The sequence below is a fragment of the Eleutherodactylus coqui genome, unplaced genomic scaffold, assembly GCF_035609145.1.
Source record: "Eleutherodactylus coqui strain aEleCoq1 unplaced genomic scaffold, aEleCoq1.hap1 HAP1_SCAFFOLD_810, whole genome shotgun sequence".
Taxonomy (NCBI): Eukaryota; Metazoa; Chordata; class Amphibia; order Anura; family Eleutherodactylidae; genus Eleutherodactylus; species Eleutherodactylus coqui.
The window spans coordinates 1-19,532 of record NW_027102496.1 but is presented as its reverse complement, the minus strand read 5'-3'; the positions used below and the strand labels follow the sequence as shown (position 1 = coordinate 19,532).

Genomic DNA, 19,532 nt, shown 5'->3' with positions numbered 1-19,532 from the left:
TACATATATACATTATATATACACACACACACACACACACACACACACACACACACACACACACACACACACACACACACACACACACACACACACACACAATCTTAAATCTATCTTTAATCTATATCTACAAAATCTGTAATTTAGAAATAATCCATATCTATATTCTACATAATTAATAAAGATAGATAGATAGATAGATAGATAGATAGATAGATAGATAGACTCACTCACATACATGCATACATACATACATACTGTATGCAATTGAGCCAGGTGTTTGGAAGGCTGACGATGTCACTCCTTTGTGATGTCATCAATTTAGAAGCATTAATACCGGGCTTGGCAGCCATTTCAGTCAGTCTCTGCTGCAGCTGGGAGACGGGAGATGGTCTTTATTTCCACCAAGAAGCTGCAGAACTACCGGTAACTGCATCATTTTTATTTTATTCAATATAGGTTTTATTGGTTTCATGGAGGGGGGGAAACTTTTGCCTTATCTCAAAGCAATGTAAAATTAACTTTGACAATGAAACTTAATAAATCAATTTCGAGTTGAACTATATCATGTTTGTCTGTGATATTTTATAAGGTCTACAAACAGGGGAATGAGGGGAGGGTAAGGGGGGGGTAGGTATCTATGACACGGGAGAAAGAAAAAATAAAACAAAAAGGGGGGGGGGGGCGGGCTCCGGAATTGTTGTTTCTCTTTACGATTGTGGTTTAAACGTGTTACTCACATGTCCCTGTCTGTAACCACTTGGTAAATAGGGGTGAGCTCCGGGCATCTATCCATATCGCCCAGGTGTGATACAATTTATCATAGCCTGACGGCTCATCTGGAAGCCTCATTCTCTCCATACGCTCTATTTCGTGGATCATTGCTATTTTTAGTGGAGTGCATTTTTTATGCAGCACACAAGGGGGAGACAGCGGCCTACCAAAATCGAGTTGGCTGCTGCTGTGGCTTTCTTTTTTTAAAAAAAAGGTAGGTTCCGTTCTTCCATGGTGAGGAATAGGCAGGGAGGTTCGGTTTTTGCCAGCTGGGGAATGCTTATAGGCAAGGCCTTATCCCTGGTGGTGCATGTAACGTCAGACCACGTTTCAGCATTCAGTCAGTCAGTGGCTGACAAACGAGCTCCATGCAAGTTTACATTAAACAGACACATTTCTTTCTTTACTGTATTGACTGCGGTCTGTAATCGAGCGGTTGAACTGTTTCTGTGTCCATGCATTGAATAAAGCAATACATCCTTGTAAAGTAGGCGTCCGTTCGTTGGAGTTCTTTGCTCCCCGAGTGTTGCTCCATCTCTAAACGTTGGCCTGGATCTTCATGGACGAATACTGCCCATCCCACGTGGAGCGTGTATCTCAGCCCGCGTGGAGTGCTGCAGTCCAATGAGGTATTCCGTGCTACATAGCAAGCCTTGGGCCTGTGTGATTGGGGGTCCGCTGCTGTCTGTCCACTCTGAAGCGCGCATCCGGGGCCGGCCGCTTTTCGACTACCAGCGACTGCAGGTCACACACACAGGCTGGTTGGAATGGCCTAGCATTATCCTGATCCGGAGGTGTAACTTGAAGCTGCGGGGCCCCAGTACAAAGTCTGGAACTGGGCCCCCAAACTATAAAGCGTCATTGATAGCATTGGTTTACAATGTGGGGAAGAGAGACTTTATGGGCCCCCTAGGGCTCCGGGCCCCCTGCACATACACCCATGACCCGAATACGTGGAGCATACAGACGCAGGCTGCCAGGATACGCTGTGCCTGCCCGATGTTTCCAACTTGGCTATTAGCGCAGCGGTAGGTACGAACTATAGAGTGCGGCTGCCATATGAACTGGTGTGTGTGTGTGTGTGTGTTTTGCTTCCAGTTGTACCTGTGCTGTGCACACTCTGGCAGACGCAGCTGCTCAGTGGATACAATGTTGCGAGCAGACGGGCTGAGTGTCAATCAAAGTGCTTGGGTGGTAGCAGCAGCCGCCGCCACAGCTGCGCTGCACCTCTTGCTCGTCGGTTTTGTTTTTCTGCTTTTGGAAACTGCTGTAGGAAAGGGGGTGCACCGGTCCTGGAGGTACTGCAATACCAGGTCAATGCGTGGAGTGGACAGAGCAAGCTCTTTTTCCAGCTCCCTGTTCTAAAAATCCATTTAATATATGGTCCCCAGATAGGGGACGTATCAGATATTAAACTGATAAGAACAGATACTACACTTGATCTTAGCCAAAAGGCCGAGAAGCGATAACCCGAAATGGGTTTCACCTGTAGCCCGGCCCGCCCAACTCCACTTCCAAGGCTTGAGGCAACACGCTCAGCCAGCACTCTGGGCGCACCCACAATGCACCCAGGCAGCTGGGAGAGCTATTAAAACTTTCCATAGCCCCGCCCCACGCCTTCTCAACCGCGCCCAGCCTCACACCCTCAGTCCTTCCTCTTGCACCGTGCTCACGCATCCTAGGCTTGCAGAGCCTGCTGCTGCTGCTACTGCAGGACTCGTCAGCTCCCTACAAAGGATGGTTAAGCCGGCGATGACACTAGAAGCAAGCACTAGTTTGTCTCTGAAGGTGCGTCGGTCGGTCGGTTGGAGGGATCTCTTCGGCCGGCCGCATTTCCAGTGGGGACGGATGGAAACTTTTAACCTAAAATAAGGGAAATTGGCTTCGGCCCCATAGGGCTTTATTGCCTTCCCCTGGGCCAGCATTAGTAGACCCTAGTAAGGAGAATATTAGAGCGGCATGGTCATCCGAAGAACTTAAAAACATACAGCAGGCCTTTTTTGCCCGCCCGCCATACATACATACATACATAACTACAGATTTTATATTTTTTTTTACATATATACATTATATATACACACACACACACACACACACACACACACACACACACACACACACACACACACACACACACACACAATCTTAAATCTATCTTTAATCTATATCTACAAAATCTGTAATTTAGAAATAATCCATATCTATATTCTACATAATTAATAAAGATAGATAGATAGATAGATAGATAGATAGATAGATAGATAGACTCACTCACATACATGCATACATACATACATACTGTATGCAATTGAGCCAGGTGTTTGGAAGGCTGACGATGTCACTCCTTTGTGATGTCATCAATTTAGAAGCATTAATACCGGGCTTGGCAGCCATTTCAGTCAGTCTCTGCTGCAGCTGGGAGACGGGAGATGGTCTTTATTTCCACCAAGAAGCTGCAGAACTACCGGTAACTGCATCATTTTTATTTTATTCAATATAGGTTTTATTGGTTTCATGGAGGGGGGGAAACTTTTGCCTTATCTCAAAGCAATGTAAAATTAACTTTGACAATGAAACTTAATAAATCAATTTCGAGTTGAACTATATCATGTTTGTCTGTGATATTTTATAAGGTCTACAAACAGGGGAATGAGGGGAGGGTAAGGGGGGGGTAGGTATCTATGACACGGGAGAAAGAAAAAATAAAACAAAAAGGGGGGGGGGGGGCGGGCTCCGGAATTGTTGTTTCTCTTTACGATTGTGGTTTAAACGTGTTACTCACATGTCCCTGTCTGTAACCACTTGGTAAATAGGGGTGAGCTCCGGGCATCTATCCATATCGCCCAGGTGTGATACAATTTATCATAGCCTGACGGCTCATCTGGAAGCCTCATTCTCTCCATACGCTCTATTTCGTGGATCATTGCTATTTTTAGTGGAGTGCATTTTTTATGCAGCACACAAGGGGGAGACAGCGGCCTACCAAAATCGAGTTGGCTGCTGCTGTGGCTTTCTTTTTTTAAAAAAAAGGTAGGTTCCGTTCTTCCATGGTGAGGAATAGGCAGGGAGGTTCGGTTTTTGCCAGCTGGGGAATGCTTATAGGCAAGGCCTTATCCCTGGTGGTGCATGTAACGTCAGACCACGTTTCAGCATTCAGTCAGTCAGTGGCTGACAAACGAGCTCCATGCAAGTTTACATTAAACAGACACATTTCTTTCTTTACTGTATTGACTGCGGTCTGTAATCGAGCGGTTGAACTGTTTCTGTGTCCATGCATTGAATAAAGCAATACATCCTTGTAAAGTAGGCGTCCGTTCGTTGGAGTTCTTTGCTCCCCGAGTGTTGCTCCATCTCTAAACGTTGGCCTGGATCTTCATGGACGAATACTGCCCATCCCACGTGGAGCGTGTATCTCAGCCCGCGTGGAGTGCTGCAGTCCAATGAGGTATTCCGTGCTACATAGCAAGCCTTGGGCCTGTGTGATTGGGGGTCCGCTGCTGTCTGTCCACTCTGAAGCGCGCATCCGGGGCCGGCCGCTTTTCGACTACCAGCGACTGCAGGTCACACACACAGGCTGGTTGGAATGGCCTAGCATTATCCTGATCCGGAGGTGTAACTTGAAGCTGCGGGGCCCCAGTACAAAGTCTGGAACTGGGCCCCCAAACTATAAAGCGTCATTGATAGCATTGGTTTACAATGTGGGGAAGAGAGACTTTATGGGCCCCCTAGGGCTCCGGGCCCCCTGCACATACACCCATGACCCGAATACGTGGAGCATACAGACGCAGGCTGCCAGGATACGCTGTGCCTGCCCGATGTTTCCAACTTGGCTATTAGCGCAGCGGTAGGTACGAACTATAGAGTGCGGCTGCCATATGAACTGGTGTGTGTGTGTGTGTGTGTTTTGCTTCCAGTTGTACCTGTGCTGTGCACACTCTGGCAGACGCAGCTGCTCAGTGGATACAATGTTGCGAGCAGACGGGCTGAGTGTCAATCAAAGTGCTTGGGTGGTAGCAGCAGCCGCCGCCACAGCTGCGCTGCACCTCTTGCTCGTCGGTTTTGTTTTTCTGCTTTTGGAAACTGCTGTAGGAAAGGGGGTGCACCGGTCCTGGAGGTACTGCAATACCAGGTCAATGCGTGGAGTGGACAGAGCAAGCTCTTTTTCCAGCTCCCTGTTCTAAAAATCCATTTAATATATGGTCCCCAGATAGGGGACGTATCAGATATTAAACTGATAAGAACAGATACTACACTTGATCTTAGCCAAAAGGCCGAGAAGCGATAACCCGAAATGGGTTTCACCTGTAGCCCGGCCCGCCCAACTCCACTTCCAAGGCTTGAGGCAACACGCTCAGCCAGCACTCTGGGCGCACCCACAATGCACCCAGGCAGCTGGGAGAGCTATTAAAACTTTCCATAGCCCCGCCCCACGCCTTCTCAACCGCGCCCAGCCTCACACCCTCAGTCCTTCCTCTTGCACCGTGCTCACGCATCCTAGGCTTGCAGAGCCTGCTGCTGCTGCTACTGCAGGACTCGTCAGCTCCCTACAAAGGATGGTTAAGCCGGCGATGACACTAGAAGCAAGCACTAGTTTGTCTCTGAAGGTGCGTCGGTCGGTCGGTTGGAGGGATCTCTTCGGCCGGCCGCATTTCCAGTGGGGACGGATGGAAACTTTTAACCTAAAATAAGGGAAATTGGCTTCGGCCCCATAGGGCTTTATTGCCTTCCCCTGGGCCAGCATTAGTAGACCCTAGTAAGGAGAATATTAGAGCGGCATGGTCATCCGAAGAACTTAAAAACATACAGCAGGCCTTTTTTGCCCGCCCGCCATACATACATACATACATAACTACAGATTTTATATTTTTTTTTACATATATACATTATATATACACACACACACACACACACACACACACACACACACACACACACACACACACACACACACACACACACACACAATCTTAAATCTATCTTTAATCTATATCTACAAAATCTGTAATTTAGAAATAATCCATATCTATATTCTACATAATTAATAAAGATAGATAGATAGATAGATAGATAGATAGATAGATAGATAGACTCACTCACATACATGCATACATACATACATACTGTATGCAATTGAGCCAGGTGTTTGGAAGGCTGACGATGTCACTCCTTTGTGATGTCATCAATTTAGAAGCATTAATACCGGGCTTGGCAGCCATTTCAGTCAGTCTCTGCTGCAGCTGGGAGACGGGAGATGGTCTTTATTTCCACCAAGAAGCTGCAGAACTACCGGTAACTGCATCATTTTTATTTTATTCAATATAGGTTTTATTGGTTTCATGGAGGGGGGGAAACTTTTGCCTTATCTCAAAGCAATGTAAAATTAACTTTGACAATGAAACTTAATAAATCAATTTCGAGTTGAACTATATCATGTTTGTCTGTGATATTTTATAAGGTCTACAAACAGGGGAATGAGGGGAGGGTAAGGGGGGGGTAGGTATCTATGACACGGGAGAAAGAAAAAATAAAACAAAAAGGGGGGGGGGGGCGGGCTCCGGAATTGTTGTTTCTCTTTACGATTGTGGTTTAAACGTGTTACTCACATGTCCCTGTCTGTAACCACTTGGTAAATAGGGGTGAGCTCCGGGCATCTATCCATATCGCCCAGGTGTGATACAATTTATCATAGCCTGACGGCTCATCTGGAAGCCTCATTCTCTCCATACGCTCTATTTCGTGGATCATTGCTATTTTTAGTGGAGTGCATTTTTTATGCAGCACACAAGGGGGAGACAGCGGCCTACCAAAATCGAGTTGGCTGCTGCTGTGGCTTTCTTTTTTTAAAAAAAAGGTAGGTTCCGTTCTTCCATGGTGAGGAATAGGCAGGGAGGTTCGGTTTTTGCCAGCTGGGGAATGCTTATAGGCAAGGCCTTATCCCTGGTGGTGCATGTAACGTCAGACCACGTTTCAGCATTCAGTCAGTCAGTGGCTGACAAACGAGCTCCATGCAAGTTTACATTAAACAGACACATTTCTTTCTTTACTGTATTGACTGCGGTCTGTAATCGAGCGGTTGAACTGTTTCTGTGTCCATGCATTGAATAAAGCAATACATCCTTGTAAAGTAGGCGTCCGTTCGTTGGAGTTCTTTGCTCCCCGAGTGTTGCTCCATCTCTAAACGTTGGCCTGGATCTTCATGGACGAATACTGCCCATCCCACGTGGAGCGTGTATCTCAGCCCGCGTGGAGTGCTGCAGTCCAATGAGGTATTCCGTGCTACATAGCAAGCCTTGGGCCTGTGTGATTGGGGGTCCGCTGCTGTCTGTCCACTCTGAAGCGCGCATCCGGGGCCGGCCGCTTTTCGACTACCAGCGACTGCAGGTCACACACACAGGCTGGTTGGAATGGCCTAGCATTATCCTGATCCGGAGGTGTAACTTGAAGCTGCGGGGCCCCAGTACAAAGTCTGGAACTGGGCCCCCAAACTATAAAGCGTCATTGATAGCATTGGTTTACAATGTGGGGAAGAGAGACTTTATGGGCCCCCTAGGGCTCCGGGCCCCCTGCACATACACCCATGACCCGAATACGTGGAGCATACAGACGCAGGCTGCCAGGATACGCTGTGCCTGCCCGATGTTTCCAACTTGGCTATTAGCGCAGCGGTAGGTACGAACTATAGAGTGCGGCTGCCATATGAACTGGTGTGTGTGTGTGTTTTGCTTCCAGTTGTACCTGTGCTGTGCACACTCTGGCAGACGCAGCTGCTCAGTGGATACAATGTTGCGAGCAGACGGGCTGAGTGTCAATCAAAGTGCTTGGGTGGTAGCAGCAGCCGCCGCCACAGCTGCGCTGCACCTCTTGCTCGTCGGTTTTGTTTTTCTGCTTTTGGAAACTGCTGTAGGAAAGGGGGTGCACCGGTCCTGGAGGTACTGCAATACCAGGTCAATGCGTGGAGTGGACAGAGCAAGCTCTTTTTCCAGCTCCCTGTTCTAAAAATCCATTTAATATATGGTCCCCAGATAGGGGACGTATCAGATATTAAACTGATAAGAACAGATACTACACTTGATCTTAGCCAAAAGGCCGAGAAGCGATAACCCGAAATGGGTTTCACCTGTAGCCCGGCCCGCCCAACTCCACTTCCAAGGCTTGAGGCAACACGCTCAGCCAGCACTCTGGGCGCACCCACAATGCACCCAGGCAGCTGGGAGAGCTATTAAAACTTTCCATAGCCCCGCCCCACGCCTTCTCAACCGCGCCCAGCCTCACACCCTCAGTCCTTCCTCTTGCACCGTGCTCACGCATCCTAGGCTTGCAGAGCCTGCTGCTGCTGCTACTGCAGGACTCGTCAGCTCCCTACAAAGGATGGTTAAGCCGGCGATGACACTAGAAGCAAGCACTAGTTTGTCTCTGAAGGTGCGTCGGTCGGTCGGTTGGAGGGATCTCTTCGGCCGGCCGCATTTCCAGTGGGGACGGATGGAAACTTTTAACCTAAAATAAGGGAAATTGGCTTCGGCCCCATAGGGCTTTATTGCCTTCCCCTGGGCCAGCATTAGTAGACCCTAGTAAGGAGAATATTAGAGCGGCATGGTCATCCGAAGAACTTAAAAACATACAGCAGGCCTTTTTTGCCCGCCCGCCATACATACATACATACATAACTACAGATTTTATATTTTTTTTTACATATATACATTATATATACACACACACACACACACACACACACACACACACACACACACACACACACACACACACACACAATCTTAAATCTATCTTTAATCTATATCTACAAAATCTGTAATTTAGAAATAATCCATATCTATATTCTACATAATTAATAAAGATAGATAGATAGATAGATAGATAGATAGATAGATAGACTCACTCACATACATGCATACATACATACATACTGTATGCAATTGAGCCAGGTGTTTGGAAGGCTGACGATGTCACTCCTTTGTGATGTCATCAATTTAGAAGCATTAATACCGGGCTTGGCAGCCATTTCAGTCAGTCTCTGCTGCAGCTGGGAGACGGGAGATGGTCTTTATTTCCACCAAGAAGCTGCAGAACTACCGGTAACTGCATCATTTTTATTTTATTCAATATAGGTTTTATTGGTTTCATGGAGGGGGGGAAACTTTTGCCTTATCTCAAAGCAATGTAAAATTAACTTTGACAATGAAACTTAATAAATCAATTTCGAGTTGAACTATATCATGTTTGTCTGTGATATTTTATAAGGTCTACAAACAGGGGAATGAGGGGAGGGTAAGGGGGGGGTAGGTATCTATGACACGGGAGAAAGAAAAAATAAAACAAAAAGGGGGGGGGGGGGCGGGCTCCGGAATTGTTGTTTCTCTTTACGATTGTGGTTTAAACGTGTTACTCACATGTCCCTGTCTGTAACCACTTGGTAAATAGGGGTGAGCTCCGGGCATCTATCCATATCGCCCAGGTGTGATACAATTTATCATAGCCTGACGGCTCATCTGGAAGCCTCATTCTCTCCATACGCTCTATTTCGTGGATCATTGCTATTTTTAGTGGAGTGCATTTTTTATGCAGCACACAAGGGGGAGACAGCGGCCTACCAAAATCGAGTTGGCTGCTGCTGTGGCTTTCTTTTTTTAAAAAAAAGGTAGGTTCCGTTCTTCCATGGTGAGGAATAGGCAGGGAGGTTCGGTTTTTGCCAGCTGGGGAATGCTTATAGGCAAGGCCTTATCCCTGGTGGTGCATGTAACGTCAGACCACGTTTCAGCATTCAGTCAGTCAGTGGCTGACAAACGAGCTCCATGCAAGTTTACATTAAACAGACACATTTCTTTCTTTACTGTATTGACTGCGGTCTGTAATCGAGCGGTTGAACTGTTTCTGTGTCCATGCATTGAATAAAGCAATACATCCTTGTAAAGTAGGCGTCCGTTCGTTGGAGTTCTTTGCTCCCCGAGTGTTGCTCCATCTCTAAACGTTGGCCTGGATCTTCATGGACGAATACTGCCCATCCCACGTGGAGCGTGTATCTCAGCCCGCGTGGAGTGCTGCAGTCCAATGAGGTATTCCGTGCTACATAGCAAGCCTTGGGCCTGTGTGATTGGGGGTCCGCTGCTGTCTGTCCACTCTGAAGCGCGCATCCGGGGCCGGCCGCTTTTCGACTACCAGCGACTGCAGGTCACACACACAGGCTGGTTGGAATGGCCTAGCATTATCCTGATCCGGAGGTGTAACTTGAAGCTGCGGGGCCCCAGTACAAAGTCTGGAACTGGGCCCCCAAACTATAAAGCGTCATTGATAGCATTGGTTTACAATGTGGGGAAGAGAGACTTTATGGGCCCCCTAGGGCTCCGGGCCCCCTGCACATACACCCATGACCCGAATACGTGGAGCATACAGACGCAGGCTGCCAGGATACGCTGTGCCTGCCCGATGTTTCCAACTTGGCTATTAGCGCAGCGGTAGGTACGAACTATAGAGTGCGGCTGCCATATGAACTGGTGTGTGTGTGTGTGTGTGTTTTGCTTCCAGTTGTACCTGTGCTGTGCACACTCTGGCAGACGCAGCTGCTCAGTGGATACAATGTTGCGAGCAGACGGGCTGAGTGTCAATCAAAGTGCTTGGGTGGTAGCAGCAGCCGCCGCCACAGCTGCGCTGCACCTCTTGCTCGTCGGTTTTGTTTTTCTGCTTTTGGAAACTGCTGTAGGAAAGGGGGTGCACCGGTCCTGGAGGTACTGCAATACCAGGTCAATGCGTGGAGTGGACAGAGCAAGCTCTTTTTCCAGCTCCCTGTTCTAAAAATCCATTTAATATATGGTCCCCAGATAGGGGACGTATCAGATATTAAACTGATAAGAACAGATACTACACTTGATCTTAGCCAAAAGGCCGAGAAGCGATAACCCGAAATGGGTTTCACCTGTAGCCCGGCCCGCCCAACTCCACTTCCAAGGCTTGAGGCAACACGCTCAGCCAGCACTCTGGGCGCACCCACAATGCACCCAGGCAGCTGGGAGAGCTATTAAAACTTTCCATAGCCCCGCCCCACGCCTTCTCAACCGCGCCCAGCCTCACACCCTCAGTCCTTCCTCTTGCACCGTGCTCACGCATCCTAGGCTTGCAGAGCCTGCTGCTGCTGCTACTGCAGGACTCGTCAGCTCCCTACAAAGGATGGTTAAGCCGGCGATGACACTAGAAGCAAGCACTAGTTTGTCTCTGAAGGTGCGTCGGTCGGTCGGTTGGAGGGATCTCTTCGGCCGGCCGCATTTCCAGTGGGGACGGATGGAAACTTTTAACCTAAAATAAGGGAAATTGGCTTCGGCCCCATAGGGCTTTATTGCCTTCCCCTGGGCCAGCATTAGTAGACCCTAGTAAGGAGAATATTAGAGCGGCATGGTCATCCGAAGAACTTAAAAACATACAGCAGGCCTTTTTTGCCCGCCCGCCATACATACATACATACATAACTACAGATTTTATATTTTTTTTTACATATATACATTATATATACACACACACACACACACACACACACACACACACACACACACACACACACACACACACACACACACACACAATCTTAAATCTATCTTTAATCTATATCTACAAAATCTGTAATTTAGAAATAATCCATATCTATATTCTACATAATTAATAAAGATAGATAGATAGATAGATAGATAGATAGATAGATAGATAGACTCACTCACATACATGCATACATACATACATACTGTATGCAATTGAGCCAGGTGTTTGGAAGGCTGACGATGTCACTCCTTTGTGATGTCATCAATTTAGAAGCATTAATACCGGGCTTGGCAGCCATTTCAGTCAGTCTCTGCTGCAGCTGGGAGACGGGAGATGGTCTTTATTTCCACCAAGAAGCTGCAGAACTACCGGTAACTGCATCATTTTTATTTTATTCAATATAGGTTTTATTGGTTTCATGGAGGGGGGGAAACTTTTGCCTTATCTCAAAGCAATGTAAAATTAACTTTGACAATGAAACTTAATAAATCAATTTCGAGTTGAACTATATCATGTTTGTCTGTGATATTTTATAAGGTCTACAAACAGGGGAATGAGGGGAGGGTAAGGGGGGGGTAGGTATCTATGACACGGGAGAAAGAAAAAATAAAACAAAAAGGGGGGGGGGGGCGGGCTCCGGAATTGTTGTTTCTCTTTACGATTGTGGTTTAAACGTGTTACTCACATGTCCCTGTCTGTAACCACTTGGTAAATAGGGGTGAGCTCCGGGCATCTATCCATATCGCCCAGGTGTGATACAATTTATCATAGCCTGACGGCTCATCTGGAAGCCTCATTCTCTCCATACGCTCTATTTCGTGGATCATTGCTATTTTTAGTGGAGTGCATTTTTTATGCAGCACACAAGGGGGAGACAGCGGCCTACCAAAATCGAGTTGGCTGCTGCTGTGGCTTTCTTTTTTTAAAAAAAAGGTAGGTTCCGTTCTTCCATGGTGAGGAATAGGCAGGGAGGTTCGGTTTTTGCCAGCTGGGGAATGCTTATAGGCAAGGCCTTATCCCTGGTGGTGCATGTAACGTCAGACCACGTTTCAGCATTCAGTCAGTCAGTGGCTGACAAACGAGCTCCATGCAAGTTTACATTAAACAGACACATTTCTTTCTTTACTGTATTGACTGCGGTCTGTAATCGAGCGGTTGAACTGTTTCTGTGTCCATGCATTGAATAAAGCAATACATCCTTGTAAAGTAGGCGTCCGTTCGTTGGAGTTCTTTGCTCCCCGAGTGTTGCTCCATCTCTAAACGTTGGCCTGGATCTTCATGGACGAATACTGCCCATCCCACGTGGAGCGTGTATCTCAGCCCGCGTGGAGTGCTGCAGTCCAATGAGGTATTCCGTGCTACATAGCAAGCCTTGGGCCTGTGTGATTGGGGGTCCGCTGCTGTCTGTCCACTCTGAAGCGCGCATCCGGGGCCGGCCGCTTTTCGACTACCAGCGACTGCAGGTCACACACACAGGCTGGTTGGAATGGCCTAGCATTATCCTGATCCGGAGGTGTAACTTGAAGCTGCGGGGCCCCAGTACAAAGTCTGGAACTGGGCCCCCAAACTATAAAGCGTCATTGATAGCATTGGTTTACAATGTGGGGAAGAGAGACTTTATGGGCCCCCTAGGGCTCCGGGCCCCCTGCACATACACCCATGACCCGAATACGTGGAGCATACAGACGCAGGCTGCCAGGATACGCTGTGCCTGCCCGATGTTTCCAACTTGGCTATTAGCGCAGCGGTAGGTACGAACTATAGAGTGCGGCTGCCATATGAACTGGTGTGTGTGTGTGTGTGTGTTTTGCTTCCAGTTGTACCTGTGCTGTGCACACTCTGGCAGACGCAGCTGCTCAGTGGATACAATGTTGCGAGCAGACGGGCTGAGTGTCAATCAAAGTGCTTGGGTGGTAGCAGCAGCCGCCGCCACAGCTGCGCTGCACCTCTTGCTCGTCGGTTTTGTTTTTCTGCTTTTGGAAACTGCTGTAGGAAAGGGGGTGCACCGGTCCTGGAGGTACTGCAATACCAGGTCAATGCGTGGAGTGGACAGAGCAAGCTCTTTTTCCAGCTCCCTGTTCTAAAAATCCATTTAATATATGGTCCCCAGATAGGGGACGTATCAGATATTAAACTGATAAGAACAGATACTACACTTGATCTTAGCCAAAAGGCCGAGAAGCGATAACCCGAAATGGGTTTCACCTGTAGCCCGGCCCGCCCAACTCCACTTCCAAGGCTTGAGGCAACACGCTCAGCCAGCACTCTGGGCGCACCCACAATGCACCCAGGCAGCTGGGAGAGCTATTAAAACTTTCCATAGCCCCGCCCCACGCCTTCTCAACCGCGCCCAGCCTCACACCCTCAGTCCTTCCTCTTGCACCGTGCTCACGCATCCTAGGCTTGCAGAGCCTGCTGCTGCTGCTACTGCAGGACTCGTCAGCTCCCTACAAAGGATGGTTAAGCCGGCGATGACACTAGAAGCAAGCACTAGTTTGTCTCTGAAGGTGCGTCGGTCGGTCGGTTGGAGGGATCTCTTCGGCCGGCCGCATTTCCAGTGGGGACGGATGGAAACTTTTAACCTAAAATAAGGGAAATTGGCTTCGGCCCCATAGGGCTTTATTGCCTTCCCCTGGGCCAGCATTAGTAGACCCTAGTAAGGAGAATATTAGAGCGGCATGGTCATCCGAAGAACTTAAAAACATACAGCAGGCCTTTTTTGCCCGCCCGCCATACATACATACATACATAACTACAGATTTTATATTTTTTTTTACATATATACATTATATATACACACACACACACACACACACACACACACACACACACACACACACACACACACACACACACACACACAATCTTAAATCTATCTTTAATCTATATCTACAAAATCTGTAATTTAGAAATAATCCATATCTATATTCTACATAATTAATAGATAGATAGATAGATAGATAGATAGATAGATAGATAGACTCACTCACATACATGCATACATACATACATACTGTATGCAATTGAGCCAGGTGTTTGGAAGGCTGACGATGTCACTCCTTTGTGATGTCATCAATTTAGAAGCATTAATACCGGGCTTGGCAGCCATTTCAGTCAGTCTCTGCTGCAGCTGGGAGACGGGAGATGGTCTTTATTTCCACCAAGAAGCTGCAGAACTACCGGTAACTGCATCATTTTTATTTTATTCAATATAGGTTTTATTGGTTTCATGGAGGGGGGGAAACTTTTGCCTTATCTCAAAGCAATGTAAAATTAACTTTGACAATGAAACTTAATAAATCAATTTCGAGTTGAACTATATCATGTTTGTCTGTGATATTTTATAAGGTCTACAAACAGGGGAATGAGGGGAGGGTAAGGGGGGGGTAGGTATCTATGACACGGGAGAAAGAAAAAATAAAACAAAAAGGGGGGGGGGGGGCGGGCTCCGGAATTGTTGTTTCTCTTTACGATTGTGGTTTAAACGTGTTACTCACATGTCCCTGTCTGTAACCACTTGGTAAATAGGGGTGAGCTCCGGGCATCTATCCATATCGCCCAGGTGTGATACAATTTATCATAGCCTGACGGCTCATCTGGAAGCCTCATTCTCTCCATACGCTCTATTTCGTGGATCATTGCTATTTTTAGTGGAGTGCATTTTTTATGCAGCACACAAGGGGGAGACAGCGGCCTACCAAAATCGAGTTGGCTGCTGCTGTGGCTTTCTTTTTTTAAAAAAAAGGTAGGTTCCGTTCTTCCATGGTGAGGAATAGGCAGGGAGGTTCGGTTTTTGCCAGCTGGGGAATGCTTATAGGCAAGGCCTTATCCCTGGTGGTGCATGTAACGTCAGACCACGTTTCAGCATTCAGTCAGTCAGTGGCTGACAAACGAGCTCCATGCAAGTTTACATTAAACAGACACATTTCTTTCTTTACTGTATTGACTGCGGTCTGTAATCGAGCGGTTGAACTGTTTCTGTGTCCATGCATTGAATAAAGCAATACATCCTTGTAAAGTAGGCGTCCGTTCGTTGGAGTTCTTTGCTCCCCGAGTGTTGCTCCATCTCTAAACGTTGGCCTGGATCTTCATGGACGAATACTGCCCATCCCACGTGGAGCGTGTATCTCAGCCCGCGTGGAGTGCTGCAGTCCAATGAGGTATTCCGTGCTACATAGCAAGCCTTGGGCCTGTGTGATTGGGGGTCCGCTGCTGTCTGTCCACTCTGAAGCGCGCATCCGGGGCCGGCCGCTTTTCGACTACCAGCGACTGCAGGTCACACACACAGGCTGGTTGGAATGGCCTAGCATTATCCTGATCCGGAGGTGTAACTTGAAGCTGCGGGGCCCCAGTACAAAGTCTGGAACTGGGCCCCCAAACTATAAAGCGTCATTGATAGCATTGGTTTACAATGTGGGGAAGAGAGACTTTATGGGCCCCCTAGGGCTCCGGGCCCCCTGCACATACACCCATGACCCGAATACGTGGAGCATACAGACGCAGGCTGCCAGGATACGCTGTGCCTGCCCGATGTTTCCAACTTGGCTATTAGCGCAGCGGTAGGTACGAACTATAGAGTGCGGCTGCCATATGAACTGGTGTGTGTGTGTGTGTGTGTTTTGCTTCCAGTTGTACCTGTGCTGTGCACACTCTGGCAGACGCAGCTGCTCAGTGGATACAATGTTGCGAGCAGACGGGCTGAGTGTCAATCAAAGTGCTTGGGTGGTAGCAGCAGCCGCCGCCACAGCTGCGCTGCACCTCTTGCTCGTCGGTTTTGTTTTTCTGCTTTTGGAAACTGCTGTAGGAAAGGGGGTGCACCGGTCCTGGAGGTACTGCAATACCAGGTCAATGCGTGGAGTGGACAGAGCAAGCTCTTTTTCCAGCTCCCTGTTCTAAAAATCCATTTAATATATGGTCCCCAGATAGGGGACGTATCAGATATTAAACTGATAAGAACAGATACTACACTTGATCTTAGCCAAAAGGCCGAGAAGCGATAACCCGAAATGGGTTTCACCTGTAGCCCGGCCCGCCCAACTCCACTTCCAAGGCTTGAGGCAACACGCTCAGCCAGCACTCTGGGCGCACCCACAATGCACCCAGGCAGCTGGGAGAGCTATTAAAACTTTCCATAGCCCCGCCCCACGCCTTCTCAACCGCGCCCAGCCTCACACCCTCAGTCCTTCCTCTTGCACCGTGCTCACGCATCCTAGGCTTGCAGAGCCTGCTGCTGCTGCTACTGCAGGACTCGTCAGCTCCCTACAAAGGATGGTTAAGCCGGCGATGACACTAGAAGCAAGCACTAGTTTGTCTCTGAAGGTGCGTCGGTCGGTCGGTTGGAGGGATCTCTTCGGCCGGCCGCATTTCCAGTGGGGACGGATGGAAACTTTTAACCTAAAATAAGGGAAATTGGCTTCGGCCCCATAGGGCTTTATTGCCTTCCCCTGGGCCAGCATTAGTAGACCCTAGTAAGGAGAATATTAGAGCGGCATGGTCATCCGAAGAACTTAAAAACATACAGCAGGCCTTTTTTGCCCGCCCGCCATACATACATACATACATAACTACAGATTTTATATTTTTTTTTACATATATACATTATATATACACACACACACACACACACACACACACACACACACACACACACACACACACACACACACACAATCTTAAATCTATCTTTAATCTATATCTACAAAATCTGTAATTTAGAAATAATCCATATCTATATTCTACATAATTAATAAAGATAGATAGATAGATAGATAGATAGATAGATAGATAGACTCACTCACATACATGCATACATACATACATACTGTATGCAATTGAGCCAGGTGTTTGGAAGGCTGACGATGTCACTCCTTTGTGATGTCATCAATTTAGAAGCATTAATACCGGGCTTGGCAGCCATTTCAGTCAGTCTCTGCTGCAGCTGGGAGACGGGAGATGGTCTTTATTTCCACCAAGAAGCTGCAGAACTACCGGTAACTGCATCATTTTTATTTTATTCAATATAGGTTTTATTGGTTTCATGGAGGGGGGGAAACTTTTGCCTTATCTCAAAGCAATGTAAAATTAACTTTGACAATGAAACTTAATAAATCAATTTCGAGTTGAACTATATCATGTTTGTCTGTGATATTTTATAAGGTCTACAAACAGGGGAATGAGGGGAGGGTAAGGGGGGGGTAGGTATCTATGACACGGGAGAAAGAAAAAATAAAACAAAAAGGGGGGGGGGGGGCGGGCTCCGGAATTGTTGTTTCTCTTTACGATTGTGGTTTAAACGTGTTACTCACATGTCCCTGTCTGTAACCACTTGGTAAATAGGGGTGAGCTCCGGGCATCTATCCATATCGCCCAGGTGTGATACAATTTATCATAGCCTGACGGCTCATCTGGAAGCCTCATTCTCTCCATACGCTCTATTTCGTGGATCATTGCTATTTTTAGTGGAGTGCATTTTTTATGCAGCACACAAGGGGGAGACAGCGGCCTACCAAAATCGAGTTGGCTGCTGCTGTGGCTTTCTTTTTTTAAAAAAAAGGTAGGTTCCGTTCTTCCATGGTGAGGAATAGGCAGGGAGGTTCGGTTTTTGCCAGCTGGGGAATGCTTATAGGCAAGGCCTTATCCCTGGTGGTGCATGTAACGTCAGACCACGTTTCAGCATTCAGTCAGTCAGTGGCTGACAAACGAGCTCCATGCAAGTTTACATTAAACAGACACATTTCTTTCTTTACTGTATTGACTGCGGTCTGTAATCGAGCGGTTGAACTGTTTCTGTGTCCATGCATTGAATAAAGCAATACATCCTTGTAAAGTAGGCGTCCGTTCGTTGGAGTTCTTTGCTCCCCGAGTGTTGCTCCATCTCTAAACGTTGGCCTGGATCTTCATGGACGAATACTGCCCATCCCACGTGGAGCGTGTATCTCAGCCCGCGTGGAGTGCTGCAGTCCAATGAGGTATTCCGTGCTACATAGCAAGCCTTGGGCCTGTGTGATTGGGGGTCCGCTGCTGTCTGTCCACTCTGAAGCGCGCATCCGGGGCCGGCCGCTTTTCGACTACCAGCGACTGCAGGTCACACACACAGGCTGGTTGGAATGGCCTAGCATTATCCTGATCCGGAGGTGTAACTTGAAGCTGCGGGGCCCCAGTACAAAGTCTGGAACTGGGCCCCCAAACTATAAAGCGTCATTGATAGCATTGGTTTACAATGTGGGGAAGAGAGACTTTATGGGCCCCCTAGGGCTCCGGGCCCCCTGCACATACACCCATGACCCGAATACGTGGAGCATACAGACGCAGGCTGCCAGGATACGCTGTGCCTGCCCGATGTTTCCAACTTGGCTATTAGCGCAGCGGTAGGTACGAACTATAGAGTGCGGCTGCCATATGAACTGGTGTGTGTGTGTGTGTGTGTTTTGCTTCCAGTTGTACCTGTGCTGTGCACACTCTGGCAGACGCAGCTGCTCAGTGGATACAATGTTGCGAGCAGACGGGCTGAGTGTCAATCAAAGTGCTTGGGTGGTAGCAGCAGCCGCCGCCACAGCTGCGCTGCACCTCTTGCTCGTCGGTTTTGTTTTTCTGCTTTTGGAAACTGCTGTAGGAAAGGGGGTGCACCGGTCCTGGAGGTACTGCAATACCAGGTCAATGCGTGGAGTGGACAGAGCAAGCTCTTTTTCCAGCTCCCTGTTCTAAAAATCCATTTAATATATGGTCCCCAGATAGGGGACGTATCAGATATTAAACTGATAAGAACAGATACTACACTTGATCTTAGCCAAAAGGCCGAGAAGCGATAACCCGAAATGGGTTTCACCTGTAGCCCGGCCCGCCCAACTCCACTTCCAAGGCTTGAGGCAACACGCTCAGCCAGCACTCTGGGCGCACCCACAATGCACCCAGGCAGCTGGGAGAGCTATTAAAACTTTCCATAGCCCCGCCCCACGCCTTCTCAACCGCGCCCAGCCTCACACCCTCAGTCCTTCCTCTTGCACCGTGCTCACGCATCCTAGGCTTGCAGAGCCTGCTGCTGCTGCTACTGCAGGACTCGTCAGCTCCCTACAAAGGATGGTTAAGCCGGCGATGACACTAGAAGCAAGCACTAGTTTGTCTCTGAAGGTGCGTCGGTCGGTCGGTTGGAGGGATCTCTTCGGCCGGCCGCATTTCCAGTGGGGACGGATGGAAACTTTTAACCTAAAATAAGGGAAATA

At 48.0% G+C, this 19,532-nt stretch overlaps 7 non-coding genes across 7 annotated transcripts; all 7 read right to left on the bottom strand.

Annotated features, from left to right (window-relative positions):
- Positions 1 to 2,050: 2,050 nt before the first annotated feature.
- LOC136603693 (U2 spliceosomal RNA) lies at positions 2,051 to 2,241 on the bottom strand. The gene has a single exon (XR_010789676.1). It is a non-coding gene; the product is annotated as a U2 spliceosomal RNA (small nuclear RNA).
- A 2,625-nt stretch (positions 2,242 to 4,866) lies between these two features.
- LOC136603692 (U2 spliceosomal RNA) lies at positions 4,867 to 5,057 on the bottom strand. The gene has a single exon (XR_010789675.1). It is a non-coding gene; the product is annotated as a U2 spliceosomal RNA (small nuclear RNA).
- Positions 5,058 to 7,681: 2,624 nt separating this feature from the next.
- LOC136603701 (U2 spliceosomal RNA) lies at positions 7,682 to 7,872 on the bottom strand. Its single transcript, XR_010789684.1, has one exon. It is a non-coding gene; the product is annotated as a U2 spliceosomal RNA (small nuclear RNA).
- Positions 7,873 to 10,489: 2,617 nt separating this feature from the next.
- Positions 10,490 to 10,680, bottom strand: LOC136603700 (U2 spliceosomal RNA). Its single transcript, XR_010789683.1, has one exon. It is a non-coding gene; the product is annotated as a U2 spliceosomal RNA (small nuclear RNA).
- Positions 10,681 to 13,308: 2,628 nt separating this feature from the next.
- On the bottom strand, positions 13,309 to 13,499 carry LOC136603699 (U2 spliceosomal RNA). Its single transcript, XR_010789682.1, has one exon. It is a non-coding gene; the product is annotated as a U2 spliceosomal RNA (small nuclear RNA).
- Positions 13,500 to 16,120: 2,621 nt separating this feature from the next.
- On the bottom strand, positions 16,121 to 16,311 carry LOC136603698 (U2 spliceosomal RNA). The gene has a single exon (XR_010789681.1). It is a non-coding gene; the product is annotated as a U2 spliceosomal RNA (small nuclear RNA).
- A 2,617-nt stretch (positions 16,312 to 18,928) lies between these two features.
- Positions 18,929 to 19,119, bottom strand: LOC136603690 (U2 spliceosomal RNA). The gene has a single exon (XR_010789674.1). It is a non-coding gene; the product is annotated as a U2 spliceosomal RNA (small nuclear RNA).
- Between the last annotated feature and the right edge of the window lie 413 nt (positions 19,120 to 19,532).